The sequence below is a fragment of the Cimex lectularius genome, unplaced genomic scaffold (genome assembly GCF_000648675.2).
Source record: "Cimex lectularius strain Harlan isolate CLEC.00 unplaced genomic scaffold, Clec_2.1 scaffold334, whole genome shotgun sequence".
NCBI lineage: Eukaryota > Metazoa > Arthropoda > Insecta > Hemiptera > Cimicidae > Cimex > Cimex lectularius.
This window is the reverse complement of record NW_019392892.1, coordinates 401,538-415,767: the sequence shown is the minus strand read 5'-3', so window position 1 is coordinate 415,767 and position 14,230 is coordinate 401,538. Positions and strand designations below refer to the sequence as shown.

The window sequence follows — 14,230 nt, the reverse complement described above, 5'->3', positions numbered from 1 at the left end:
GTGTATATATATATATATATATATATATATATATAAACTTACTTCTCATAAGCATCGCTCCACTTAAAACTTAAAAACGTTAAGTTGACAGGTTGCGCTTTATTTTCATCATGCTTAAAATCGTAAAACGGAATTCATTTCAAGCATTCAACTTGGCAACCCCTTAAAACTCTAAACTGGGGCCGTCGGCATCCGTCCCCCGGCATCATTTCCACTTCTAAATTCTATATTTTCTGTTTCAGGTAGCAAAAATCCGTGCCTGGAGGGCTGTGAAAGAAAATTTAAAGCCTCTGAAAAGGTGTGTTGAACATTATAACTGAAATAAAAAGAGAATAAATAAATTGCAACCTACTGTCCTTTCTTTTCTATTTGTAAGGATCCTTAAGATTTTTATTCTTCTGTTTATTTTTTTTTTTAAATAAGAGAAATATATAAGCGTAAGTAAGAACGCACAAATATATGTGTGTTATCTTTATCCAGCTGTCATTTTGGATTCCGTTCATAAAAGGTTATTGTTACATGGACAAGGCCAAAGGTTGATGATGTGAATGTCCCTAGGATCAATAAAATAGATCAATTTGACTTGGCCAATTGTGTTGAAACCTGTTTGTTTACAGAAGCCAATTGTGTTATTAGTAATTAATTGCCTGGATTATTAATTTTAGTTTTAAGCCAGTTGGGTTTAACGAACGCTTTGTGTAAATGTACTCGTTTCACTATGTTCGCGAATGTTGTTTCTTCTTTTATGAAACATTGCCCGTTGAAAGTAATTGTAAGAATTTGAGTTAAAAAAAGCATTATCCTGCAGTGTATTGTTCATCGCGAAACAGAGGATTAACGTTGTTGTAAAATATTTTTCCAAGTTACGCCCCCGAGACATTCGTACGTTCCGGATGATAAACAGGGTTGTTTATCCTCATCCTGGCCCAGACAAATGAAGGGGTGTTGGCTGAGACAGGCATCAGGCATTCATAATAAACCCTGCCTTCACACTAGCGAGAAGATAAGTCGGAGTAATCACTCTGTTTCGCGATAAATATTAATTCCTCTTAATTAAGACATCCTATCATCCATACAACCTATCCTTAAAGGAATAACTCGGCGGATGGGGGTGGGACTGTTGTGGAAGTTATTGCGCCCTCTTAGGGCATCCTTCACCGTGGCAAAAGCTCCCTCTTTCTCTGACACTTTCGTCTCTGGGACTTCTTATCTCGGAGTAATAATTTGATGGACTTATCTTCCGACGGGTTTACATCGTCTTTGCTTCCTGATTAACAGCCGGGCCGAGAACATTAGCCAACAACAACACGGCTTCTACAATTTTTCTGCCTTATTCAGTTAATAAAAATGGACTGTTCAGATGCATTTTTCTTTAATTTTCTTGCAATATCTGCAGTAGATGGACTATTCAGTACTTGGATACCTCAAAGTTACATCATCTGGGTTCCCGACGCATTACCACTTATAATATTTAATAATAGATATAGTAAAATAAGTTTGACATGTTTTTATGCCTCGTACTAAATGGAATATCTTCTCGAATGAAAAATCGATGCTTTTATAAATCTTTGCGGCCAGCTGTTTTGAAATTGCTAAAGTTGAAAATGCTAATTTGAACTTTGCTAATGTTCGACTAAACCCAGCAGAAGATTCGGACGATCCCTGCATTTTGCTCAATAATCGCTGTTTACATAGGTCTAGCTCCGTTTTAATAGGATCAATGCTAATCTTCATCTTCAACCCCTGATGGTATGGTATGGTAAAAAAGGATTCTAGGAAGCGGGATTTGCGCTCCCCAAGCACTGCAGCCTTCTGGTTTATTGTACCTTCCTAGTTCCTTAGTTCAGTGCAATAGACTCAATCCTTCTCCTTATCAGGACATCGATTGTCGCTGCTGCAATTTGATTCCCTAAGTTTTCTTACGTTAGGTTAAATCTCCATTGAGCTGTTGCTTCGCATTCGAAGACGATATGAGTGGCTGTTTCCTCCTCCTCATTACATAATCTGCAAATGGGATCATCCTTGTATATACCCATGTTGTATAGATGTTTTCTCAGATCAAATCCCTCTCTAATTACAGCAGTGCTTTTGCCAGCCTTGTTGACGGTTGTTTCATCATAAGTTTATCATAGGTTTACTATGTCTAGCGCCGCTAGAGTTTATCCACTTGTCTTTTTGTTTTGTTTGGATCCATTTTGCGATGGAGGGTTCTATATTTGTTCTTGTTATCCCAAGAATAGGTTCCGGGCCTATGTATGGTCTTGCAGATCCTCCTCTGGCCAGACTGTCTGCTTTGTCCTTACCCAAAATTCTCTTGTGCCCTGGTACCCAAGATATCATCAGGTTGTTAGGTTTCCCCAGGGTTTGGAGATTTTGGATGTATTCACTGACTAATTTTGATGTGATTCTTTTACATGCTAATGCTTTATTCGCTGCTTGGCTATCAGATCTTATAAGGATTTTTTTGTCAGTGTAACCTCTTTTAAGATTTTCCAGGGCACAAGCATTGATGGCATGTATTTCTGCTTGAAAGACCGAAGTGCCCTTCCCTAATGAGTTTGATTGCTCATGTTTTGGGCTTGTAGAGAAATTGCCCGATCCGGTTCTTCCTTTGTTTTCGAGCCATCTGTGTACCATATCATTGTATCTGATGCTCTCCTGTGTTCTTCCTCTCCTTTGTAGTCCGTTGAGACTTTATAGGAAGTTGTGAGGATTGTTTCCGGGATCATATAATCAGTCCATATTTCTAATAATGGTTGTCTGATTTTGTTGATTTTGATTGTATACCCGGATTTTCTTGTTCCCTTCCAATTTAATTGTTTCTGGAGTCTAAGTGAGCTTTTCCTAGCCTCTACTTGTGTGAATATACCCATGATTACCTTCGTGATTTGTAGTCCACCCAGTATCTTCTTTGGTAAAATATCTCGTCGCGAAACGAAGACACCTATTTGCCCTGTGCTCTTTGGCATCACACCAAGTGCGAAAAATCGTAGATTAAGTATGTCCTCGGTTAAATGGGATTGTATTTCCAGTTTATCCAAGAAACCGAATATTTGTATAGAATGACTAGAATATTAGGACTGCTGACTTCACACTGCAGATTTAGAGGCATGTATATGTAAGTTCTGTGTGTGATATACTGCGCCCTTTGAGAGCTATTGTATCTCCCGTTCTGTACCTATAGCACACCGGTGAATCCTGGTTCATCAAGGACTTTGATTAGTATTTTTTATTCAGTGGTTGAATTTCTTCTAAGATTACTTCACCCTGCGGGCAAATGTGGCTCCACAGTGTGTTGGTGTCTCCTCAGGTTCTTTGCAGAATCTCCACGTGACGTATTGGGTTATACCAATCTTAATCAGATGCCCATTCAGTTTGGATGTCCTGTCAGGATTCGAAGTTTTTTCCTGCTTCCTCTGATGCATTGTGTTGTTTCTTTCCTTACAAAATTTGCATCTCTCAATTGCAAGGATATAGTCTTTGATCGATACCCGGAATAAACACATTAAATAATCTGAGTTCACGCAGAGCACACTTCTCAAATCTGATCTTTAGGATTAGACTGGTGGGGACCACAGGCCGGTTATTCTTTCACCTCTTCTTTACTGCTGCCTGTACTAAAGATACTGACAACATTGAAGTATCTTTATATATATATTGAATACCACAAGCAGATGTTACCAGGAAGAAGACCAAACCGCGGGACATGTCCTCTGTTGTTAGTAATGCCATTCTGCCTCTAAACGAGAATATTCGAGGCTTCAAGGTTGCACACGAGAGCCCTTAACATAAAGTTCGGATAAGGTGAAAAGCTTTGAACTTAATGAAGAGTTCGAGACAATGACTGTGATGGCACAATAAGCCAATATGGATGGGACCTTACATAGACATTCCAGTCCAAACTTGAATCTTGTACGTTAGCTTCTCTAAACCTCCTCTGTGCCGTCATAGCACTAAATTAACCTTGGATTCACCCGAAAATAAGTTTTAATCCGGATAATTTTTGTGATTATTTGCAAAAATTAACCGATAAGTTGTGCGTTTTGTCTAAACTTTTGGACAAATGGCAGGCAGGCTCATGTGAAATCCAGCTTCAAAAAATCTAGCCCCTTTAAAACAAAAAATTGAAAATCCTTTTTCTTTTAAATATGTACAATATTATAAACAGACTGGTAGATTTTTCCGAGATGCAGGTGATTTATGATCATTGACGCCCATTAATGTCGTTTTTATGTTATAATTAAATTTCTACAAGGCACCTATTGCATTGTCTCATTATATTTTATACGCTGCGCGGTTATGTTTGATTTTTATCATTTGGGTCATAAAAATGTGAAAAAAGTTTAATACTTCTAGCCATAGAGAGGCGGTTTTTTATGTCCATACATAACGCGCATCGATCGGGTCAGAATCTCACTTTAACAAAAACCTTGTCTACCATTTAAAAAGTGGGAGTTTACTGAGATAATCCTCGTATGATTGCATTAGAAACCATTCCAGCCTTGGTCAAATAAAGATGCGATTTAATAAGAAAAGTTTGCACAGGATTTGCCAAGTTTTCCACCCCGTCCTTTTCCGATTCAGATCTTACAAAAAAATTAAATTATCCGAACGATCAGGCCCGGTTTTCCCTATTTGTCGGATGAGCAACAGGTTGGACAAGGCGCTTCATTATCAGACCGGATAGTCTTGCCGCACCGGATGAGTGGTTATCCCTAGGCGAAATATCGGCCGGAATAAAAAACAACCGGAGATAGCCCAGAAGGAGATGAGTAATAACACGGGCGTCCGGTAACACAGCATCAGTTCATCCCGCCTGTAATTACGTCGCACGGGTCCTATCTCCTGAAGTATTAGTCAACGGGGAAGGACATTTGTTCTGGACGCGGGTCTTCTCGGTTATTTTACCTCCGCCCAAGCCGAATTTATCAGTACGAACCTCATATTCTGTAGATTTTGAAGTTATCTCAGTTGATAAACCATTCTCCATTTATATCACAAAAATAAATATTATTTAGCAGCTAATCGATAGAAATAATTTGAGGTGGGGTAAGTCTGTCAATTCGCTTTTTGGAGAAGATTTTGTCACTTCCAAAAAGTGAAAATCACATTATGGATGTTGGATGAAAGATTTTCCATCGATATTGGGTCAGTTTCTTTTCGTGTTTACACGTGTTAAAATGGATAATTTTTGGGTTGAATGCGCAGATTTTTGCGCCACCGTTTGTACATCATCGTTTGCGCGTTACCGGAAGATGCACTGTTTTCGCCAATGTAAACAATTTTATTTATTAATAGTTACGTACGAACGGGCATCAGCTGTCTTCTGTCAGTCGCTCCCTGGTTTTCAACCTGTACGTACGAACGTGCATCAGCTGTCTTCTGTCAGTCGCTCCCTGGTTTTCAACCTGTNATATATATATAAAAAGAAAGAGAGAGAGATTTCTTTCTCGTTAACTTTGTTTAAGTTGTTTCTGGCTTAGTTTCGTTATTCGTATCCTAAATTGTCAATTAATAAAGTTAATTATTAAACGAATTATTAAATTTTTATTCAATAAATCCTTTACGCAACAGCCGGCAACTATCTTTGGTAGCGCCCGTACTTGGATGGTAGACATTCAATACTTTCTCCCGCCGGCGTCTACGAAATATGCACTGTTTAGGGTTAGGGAAATTAGGTTAGATAAGTGTAGTTTAAGTAGGTTAGGTACTATTAGCGCTACGATAGGTTGGGTTTTACAAAAAATAGGTTAGCTTTGATAGGTTTAGGGTTAAGGATGATTGTGTTAGAGTTGTGATTGAGGTTACGTTAGGTTATATTTAGGTTTAGATACGATATGGCTAGGATATGGTTAGGGATTTATTCGATAGAGTTATCGTTAAGTATGACCATTTTTCTTAAATTTTATTTTTTAATTTATGAGCGTTCGTAACTGCAGAGGTTATATCAACCCTCAGCGTGCCGGTGTTTTTGAAAAAAAGCCCATTTGCAAGTATGTCAGATTCGAATGCAGGGCCGCTGGATTCGAACCCGGGACCTTCACCTTACAGTGATGAGCGCCGTGTCAACGCCTCGTTGTTATACATTAGCCAACGAACCGATTTTGAGGGCCGAGCATCCACCAGTAGCCAGACGCCACCAACCCGAACGAACAGGGAATGATAGGGCTCTCCTCTCATATTCTCAATCTTAAAGGCCTAATTTTAAACCCATTTCGAGGGACCGTTTTGGAGATATGGATAAAAACCTTACATCGAGATATGTGGAAAAGTCCACACCTCACAATCCCCCGGAGCCAAACTTGCTCAGTGAGCCCTACCAACCCCACCCACCCACCGCAGACAAGCCAGCCGCGCCTATGGCCAGAGTTAGAAATGGTTTTGTTAGTTTAGCAGCGTTACGGTGATAAAGGATTTGGTAAGGTACCGTTAGGGTGAGGATAGGTATGGGTTTGGACGAATTAAGTTTGCTTAGTGTAAGGGTTAGAGTTAAGTTACGTTTGGCAGAGAATTATTAAGGACTCGTTAGGTTTTCGCTAGGTTTGGAGTTACGATCAGGGTTACGTTAGGTTATAATTGTAGGAAGGACGTATGGTTAGAGTTTAGGATGGATGAAATAAAAGTAAATTAATAATTTCAATTTATTACGTTTTATCTAAGGTCTTGTTAAGATTAAAAAACTTAGTGTCACGAACGGGACACTAACTTTTTCAACTCAACCAAGACCTTAGATGAAAAGTGTAATTAATTGAAATAATTAATAGGTCAATTATGACTGCAAACCATATATGGGTAAATAAATAATCTTTTGCTACATCCATTTAATAAGCTGTAAGAGGTTTTTACCTGAAGCACAGTATACAACTAAGAAAAAATTACAACAGTTTAGAGTTAGGTATGGTTCATATAGTTGTATAGAGTTAACGTCTTAATAAGGACTAGTTAGGTTGAGCTTTGTCAGTAGGGGTTAGTGTTAGGATTAGAAACGATGTTGGTTAGGAGTTGGAACAATTTAGATTAGTTGCGAGTAGTGTGATGAAGAATGAAGATATGATGTTTCTTGATCGAACTGCATATAATCTATGAAAGGTTCCAATCTTCGTAGAGGTCATTAGACAGGTGTAAAAAGTGATTTGGTTAGGCTGGGTAGAGTTTTGGTTAGGTTTAGGCTAAGTTAGGTTAAAGTTTGGGATGGTTTAGTTTGTTCGGCAGAATTACAGGTTAAGCTAGGTTCGGTAGAGTTACGGTTAAAATTACGAATAGGTTAAATATTGTTAGAATTAGCAATGCTATAGTGTATTGGGTATTGTTACAGATTAAGGATTAGGATGATCAGTGATGGGTTAGAGAGAGATGTGCTAATTAAGTTGGTTTTGGGTTAGGATTCTTATTTGGTTTTAGTTTGAATGGATTTGATTACAAAAGGTAGGTATTGGTTAATGAAGTGTTATATTAGGAAGAGTTACGGTTAGAGTTAAGGCCTGGTTAAGTTAGTTTATGGACGGTTAGATGTAGAGATGTGTTAGGTTAGGTTGTGTTTTGTTTAGGACGGTTTAGGTTATGTATTTTTGATTCGATGTTCTTCTGTGAAGCATGTGAAGTGCGATGCACGAGTTTTTTGAAGAGAATAACCATGTTCTTGTTTCTGTTGACCGACACAAAGCCGCTTTGTTTTTAGTTTTGTTTTTTCCTGAATGTGAAAAAACAATAGGTAATTAGTAATAGCCATATATTAATGTCATACAATCATCATGCAAGTCTTCTTCTTTAATGTTGATACTCAAAATCTCATTTAATGTTATAAAACACTTCTTTAAACGGGGTATTTTCACCGCTGTAAAGATAAACGCAGAAACATCCACCGGGGCACTGCTTTTTCCATCCCGATCCGACAGGTTCTATCGATTCTTCGGGAAATTTTCTTTCAGCTAGATGACGGCCTGAACGGGAGCCGAGAAAACGCATTAGAAAAATATACGGAAACCGCAAGGGCCCGGGTGGGCTGGCAGCGTTGCGGAAAGGCCGGAGAAAATATGATTCGGCGAATAGACATCAAAGGTGGGCCAGGATTTGATTTGTGCTCCGGGAAGAGCTCCTTCAACTCCCGTCCTTTTGTCTCCTACTCGGGGTCGACTGTTTATGTGAAATAGCGAATCCTGGCCGTTCTTTTTCTCTATTATTACAACTAGCTTTTTTGCCGGAGGATTGATAAAGACGACTGATGTCCGTCTTATTGTATTACGTACAAAATAATATTTAATTTAAAGGAAAACGTTGCCTTTTGGCATATCTCTACGAGGACTTAAATTCAAGTCATTCACCTTTTTCTTAGCTCTATACAAAAGATTTCAGAGACAGGCTTCCCTAAAAACATGACAATTGAAATATTATTTGTAAGTAGAACGACTTACAAACTGAATGCTAAGATGGAATAATGAAAAATTACAAAAATTAACTCAAGAGTTGAAAACTTCAGAAAGTTTACGCATGGAGGAACTTATAACATTTAGAATTGTTAAAACATTGAAGGTAGATAAAAATCAATTTGTAAATCTATTGACCGCTTAGAAATGTCAAAAAAAGTCCTTTTGTAAAAAAATGTGTATTAGATAAATTCTCAATGGAAAGGATATTGTTTAAAAGTCAATGTTTTTAATGCAATACTTTGGACGGTTTGGTAATTAGTAAATATAATTTTCGACGTTTTTAAATTAAATCGATTAAAAAACCTAAACCTTTTTAAAAAACCTATGGTTAACAAGAAAACCCGTAGCTGCTTCACAACATCGATTTTTGTACTTATTACTTTAGGTATCGGTAATAAGTCTCATTAACTTCACGATGCTTTTTAAGGTACAACATCGATTTATTTTATGTGAAATAATGTGGAAGATCCAGTAGGTGAAACATTTAAAATTACAAACCGATTTCCATGTTTTTTAAACAATTGCCTTATTTTATTTGATTCAAATGTGTATAACCTAACCTTACTAACCTAAGCTATCCTTCCGAAGCCCTAACCCTATTAATTATACACACTTGCTTATTATTGTATGTCTCTGTTTATATGAATCCTTTAGTGCCATGTTCGACGGAGGTTGGGTCTGAGTCGGGCATGCCCTTTCGCGGGAATTTGATACCCCTCACGTGCAGGTCATTAGAGGGGCAGAGTCGGTCTATGCCCACCCTAACCCCCCCTCTAGTAGACCTAATCTAACCCGTTGCTAACGATCATCCTACCTAGCCTAACCTTTGTCTAACTCTAACCGTGACCCAACCTAATCTAACCCGTTGCTAACGCTCATCCTAACTAGCCTAACCTACGTCTAACTCTAACCGTGACCCAACCTAATCTAACCCGTTGCTAACGCTATCCTACCTAGCCTAACCTACGTCTAACTCTAACCGTGACCCAACCTAATCTAACCCTAAACCTATCTATGGTAATGCAACTCTAATAAGTTTTAACGATAACTTATCGATGGTACAAATATCGAAATTTTCCATTTAAGTGAAGTTACCCAATGCTCAACAGAAAACAATAAATCGTTTTCACATCGATGTTTTTTTAAACTTATTATGTTTATTGGTCCAATTGAGCAAATGACTTCTTTAAATTAATTATTCTTTTTATGTAAGGTCTTGGTTTAAATGAAAACGTTATTGTCACGAGCGGGATTCGAACCCACGACCTTCCGCTTAATACGCGGCTGCTCTAACCACTTGAGCTATCCTTTTTGTTAAACGTTCAACCCAGAAGAGCATCTACATCTTGACTGAATTAATAAGTCAAAACATTGTTTTTTTTTTAATAAAAATCTGTAATGTGTTTCGTAATAAAATATCATCAAAAACTCATTTACTCTTCTCTCTCTCTCTCTCTCTCTCTTCTTTTTAACGAGGGTTCGCAAGAGCAGAGCTTATATCAACCCTCGGGGTGCCGGTGTTTTGGAAAAAACCCATTTGTAAGTATGTCGGGCTCGAATGCAGGGCCGCGGGATTCGAACCCGGGACCTTTACCTTACAGTCATGAGCGCCGTGTCAACGCCTAAGCCGTTGCGGCCATCGACGCCCCCCAACATCACTGTGTTATAATCGTTAGAATTTATGAAACTGTACCCAGCATAAAAGCTTTTTTCCTACTTTCAGAACGAAAGGAACTATTTAAAAAAAAATTATAGTTTTTTTAACTAAAATATCGATGACACATTACCAATGTTTTTGATAAAATATCGAAGCGTTAAAACATCGATGTTTATGATCAAAAATATCGATACATAAAAACATAAAGTTTTATTAAAATATGAATGAATCATTATCATCGTTTTAGTTTACTTCCAACACTATTTATTTTTTTAAATCAAATTTGGACATTGTCTATGTGTGAGGATCGGACCTAAAATTTATGAAAGATCTTCCAAGCATCAAAGCTTTTTTTTTCTTTCCAGAAATTTTTCCTGGTCGATGCATTTGCTATTGAGTAAAATATCGACACATAAAAATACCGCCGTTTTAAAGAAAATATCGATTATACATTACGGTTCTTTTTGATAAAACATCAGAGCGTCAAAACACCGATGTTTTCAGGGAAAAAAATCCGTACATAAAACATCTAAGGTTTTAATAAAGTATGAATGCATCATAAATATAATTTTGTATTACTTGCAACACTATCGATGATGTTTTTACTAGGTATCGAATTTAGACCAATGTCTGGGATTTGAAGGAATTTATGACGGATCTACGGAGCATCAAGGCTTTTTTCATTTTTTTTTCTTTCAGAAAGTTATTTTGGGTAAAACAAATGTTATTGAGAAAAATATCAATATTATTTTTTAAAGGGTTGATTTATGACAAACGTCCGTGTGTTGTTAATCGCTCAAAAAAATTATGAAAATTTTCGAGGTATCGACATCATTTTTTTTCTTGCGTTTATCGATTTTGATTTTGCTAAAATATCGATGTTTATAATTAATTATCGATGCATCTATTCGAAGTGATTGTATGATATATCAGTTTTATGAAAATATCGATAGTTGATATCAGACTTTTTTCAAAATTATCGTAACCAATTATCGTAACATATTCAAACTGTAAAACGACTCGGAAATGTTTAAGGGACATATCTGGCAAAGCGTCGGTCCTCTTTTAATCCTGTAAAAAGAGATTTGTGGAGACTTGCGCCATTAAACCTGGCAAAAATGGGTCGCCTCCCCCCCCTTCCGTCAGTTGAGTTTGTGCTTTTATTTTGCAAGAGGAGTTAGGGCCTGTTTAGGGGTATTTTTATTCGGTGGGGAGATAGGGCCCTCTTGGGACATTAGAGGACATTAGGCCGTATATCTACCATGTTGGGCCTCGAGAAAATAAAACAGGCGGTCGTCCAGTCACGGGGTATGTGACAGGGTAATCACCGGGTGGCAGGGCACCGTTTATGATGACCGTTTCATGACCTCATCCTCCTAAAGCTCAATTCAAAAGTCGACCCATACGGCAGTTGATGGTCATTAATCACCGGAGGGGGGGCTGTCTATCAGGATGAAAAGCCGGTCTTCACACACAAGGAACGAGAAATGGCTCTTACAAACAACAAATGTGTAAAAGTGAAACCAGCACAATCTACAAATCAACAAACTAAGTTTTTTGTTCGTTACTTATGGTCATTACGTCATTATAGTTGATTATTTTTGGAACACCATGTCAGTTTTTAAAGTTCAAGGTCCTCAATAAGGCATAAAAAGACAACTGGTAAATCTAAAAAGTTCATAGCTCAAAAGGTAAATATTTAATAAAAACGATCAATTGAGATCGTTATCGAAAATCGGCCCGGGTTGACATGCCGCAAAGGTACATTTTAAGAAGGATGTCTAAACGTGATTTTTCCCAGCGTACGTGGGCTGAATCCTGTTTTTAATATTACCCATCATAACCCAATGCCCTTAAATTATCCTCGTGGACCTGAGGAAAATCCCGAGGAAAATTTACCCCATTGATAAACGATCACCGACGAAAATTGCGATATGAATCTAGTTTGAAATGCACTGCACAACTATATTGGATTGTTAGTCTGGAAATGTTGGAATACTGGCTTAGTTCATCCATCGAGCCATCTAACTTCATGAAAATCGACACAGCTCAAGAAACGTGCTGACGAATTTCTCAGTAATTACTGCAGTAATGGGTAAGAAGTAGTGATAAGTGGATTGAGCAAATTGTTCGGAAGTACTGAAATTACGCTAACCAATGTGTTGTAACTCTTAGGAAGCGTAAAGGACAAAATTCTAACGTTGGGTCTTATCAACCAGTGATAATATCAACAAGAAAATACGTAAAATTACAAATACGGATTGATAATACGAAATACTTACACAAATTAACGGTTGTGATAAAATATCGATAGATACAGAAATCAATGGTGACTATAAAAAAATTAACCTTCGTACTTTCTAAAGTTGCGAAAAATATCTGTCAAAAATTAACATTATTAATCAAAAATTGTGTGAAGTATCAATCTATGTACATGTGACAAATATCGATATTCATAGTCATCGAAGGATGTGGTTTCTTATCGATATATATCGATACTTATTTAAATGGAGATTTGACATAAAATATCAATATCTAGAAACTTTTTGGGCTATGATAAATACGGTATGTGTAAACATCGAAGGTTGATGAAATATCGGCGAAAATACGATTTTTAAAGCAATGATAAAATATCGATCTTTATACGTATTGCAAGTTGTGATAAAATCTATACCTGTACAATCTATATTTTGTGAAAAAAAATTTAAAACCATAGTTTACAAAGTTGGTAATAAAATATTGATACTTATACATATCGATAGTTGATCAAATATCGATGTTTTTATGCATCGAAAGTTGTTATAAATACCTATCCAATCCAATTGTTTTGAAAAATTATCAATACTTATACATATGGAAGTTTGGGAGAAAATATCGTTTCATGTACATATCATAGGCTGTGATAAAATATCTATACTTACTTACTTCTAAGAGTGCGAGAAAATATCGATATTTATTCAAATCGAAGGCAGTTATAAATCGATATTTGTGACGAATATTGTCGGCAAATATTGATACTTCTACAAGTTGATAGTTAAATTGAAAAATCTATATCTGTGCACATTAATGGCGGCATAAAATATCGATGTTTCCATCATTTGGTTCCGATAATATATCGATACTTATTTACATCGAATTTCGCGAATAAATATTTATTACCCTTTAAAGTGGCGATAAAATATGATACTTGCAACAAAGGTTGTGACAAAAAAATCGATTCACCATACCTACGCAACGTAGGTTATGGTAAATGATTGCTTATTACTATATTACTCATGTCTAAGTTCTTGAGAAAATTTCGGTATTCATTCACATCGAAGATTTTAATAAAACATCGATACTCGCAACGATGATTTGTGAGAAACTATCGAGACGTAGTCACATAGAAGGTTATAATAAAATATCGATTCATTTATGCTGATAGTTTTGATGAATTATCGACATTTACAATGAAGGTTGTGACCAGACATCGATACTTATGCACATCGAAGGTTGCGGGGGTTCCTGACGGCCGGGGCGTCCGTCACATCTGCAAAATCACTGTGGCCGTGACCGGACATCAAAGGATAAGGCTGCGATTAAATATCGATACATGCAATGAAGGTTAGGAGAAATAATCGATGCCTACTTTTTCAATCGATGATTACATTCAAATCGATGGTTGCGACGAATATTGTGAGGAAATATTGATACTTCTACAAGTTGATAGTTTCATTAAAAAAATCTATGTTTGTGCACATTAATGGCGGCGTGAAATATCGATGTTTACATCGTTTGGTTGCGATAAAATATCGATACTTATTTACACCGAATTTCGCGAATAAATATCTATTAACCTTAAAAGTTGCGATAAAATATGATACTTGCAACAAAGGTTGTGACAAAAAATCGATTCACCATACCTACGAAACGCAGGTTGTTGTAAATTATAGATTACTTTATACTATATTCCTCATATCTAAGTTCTTGAGAAAATTTCGGTATTTATTCACATGGAAGATTTTAATAAAACATCGATACTCGCAGCAATAATTTGTGAGAAACTATCGAGACGTGGTCACATAGAAGGTTATAATAAAATATCGATTGATTTATTTTGATGGTTTTGATGAATTATCTACCTTTGCAATGAAGGTTGTGACCAAAC

The 14,230-nt window shown here is 36.8% G+C and overlaps 1 protein-coding gene across 8 annotated transcripts in view; it reads left to right on the top strand.

The window, feature by feature from the left end:
* Positions 1 to 223: 223 nt before the first annotated feature.
* LOC106663447 (tyrosine-protein phosphatase Lar) overlaps positions 224 to 14,230 on the top strand; it is a 312,386-nt gene continuing 298,379 nt past the window's right edge. For all 8 annotated transcript variants that reach the window (XM_024229112.1, XM_024229115.1, XM_024229109.1 and 5 more), the window contains exon 1: positions 224 to 298. The gene's annotated coding sequence lies outside the window, so the exon portion shown is untranslated. The remainder of the gene's footprint in view (positions 299 to 14,230) is intronic.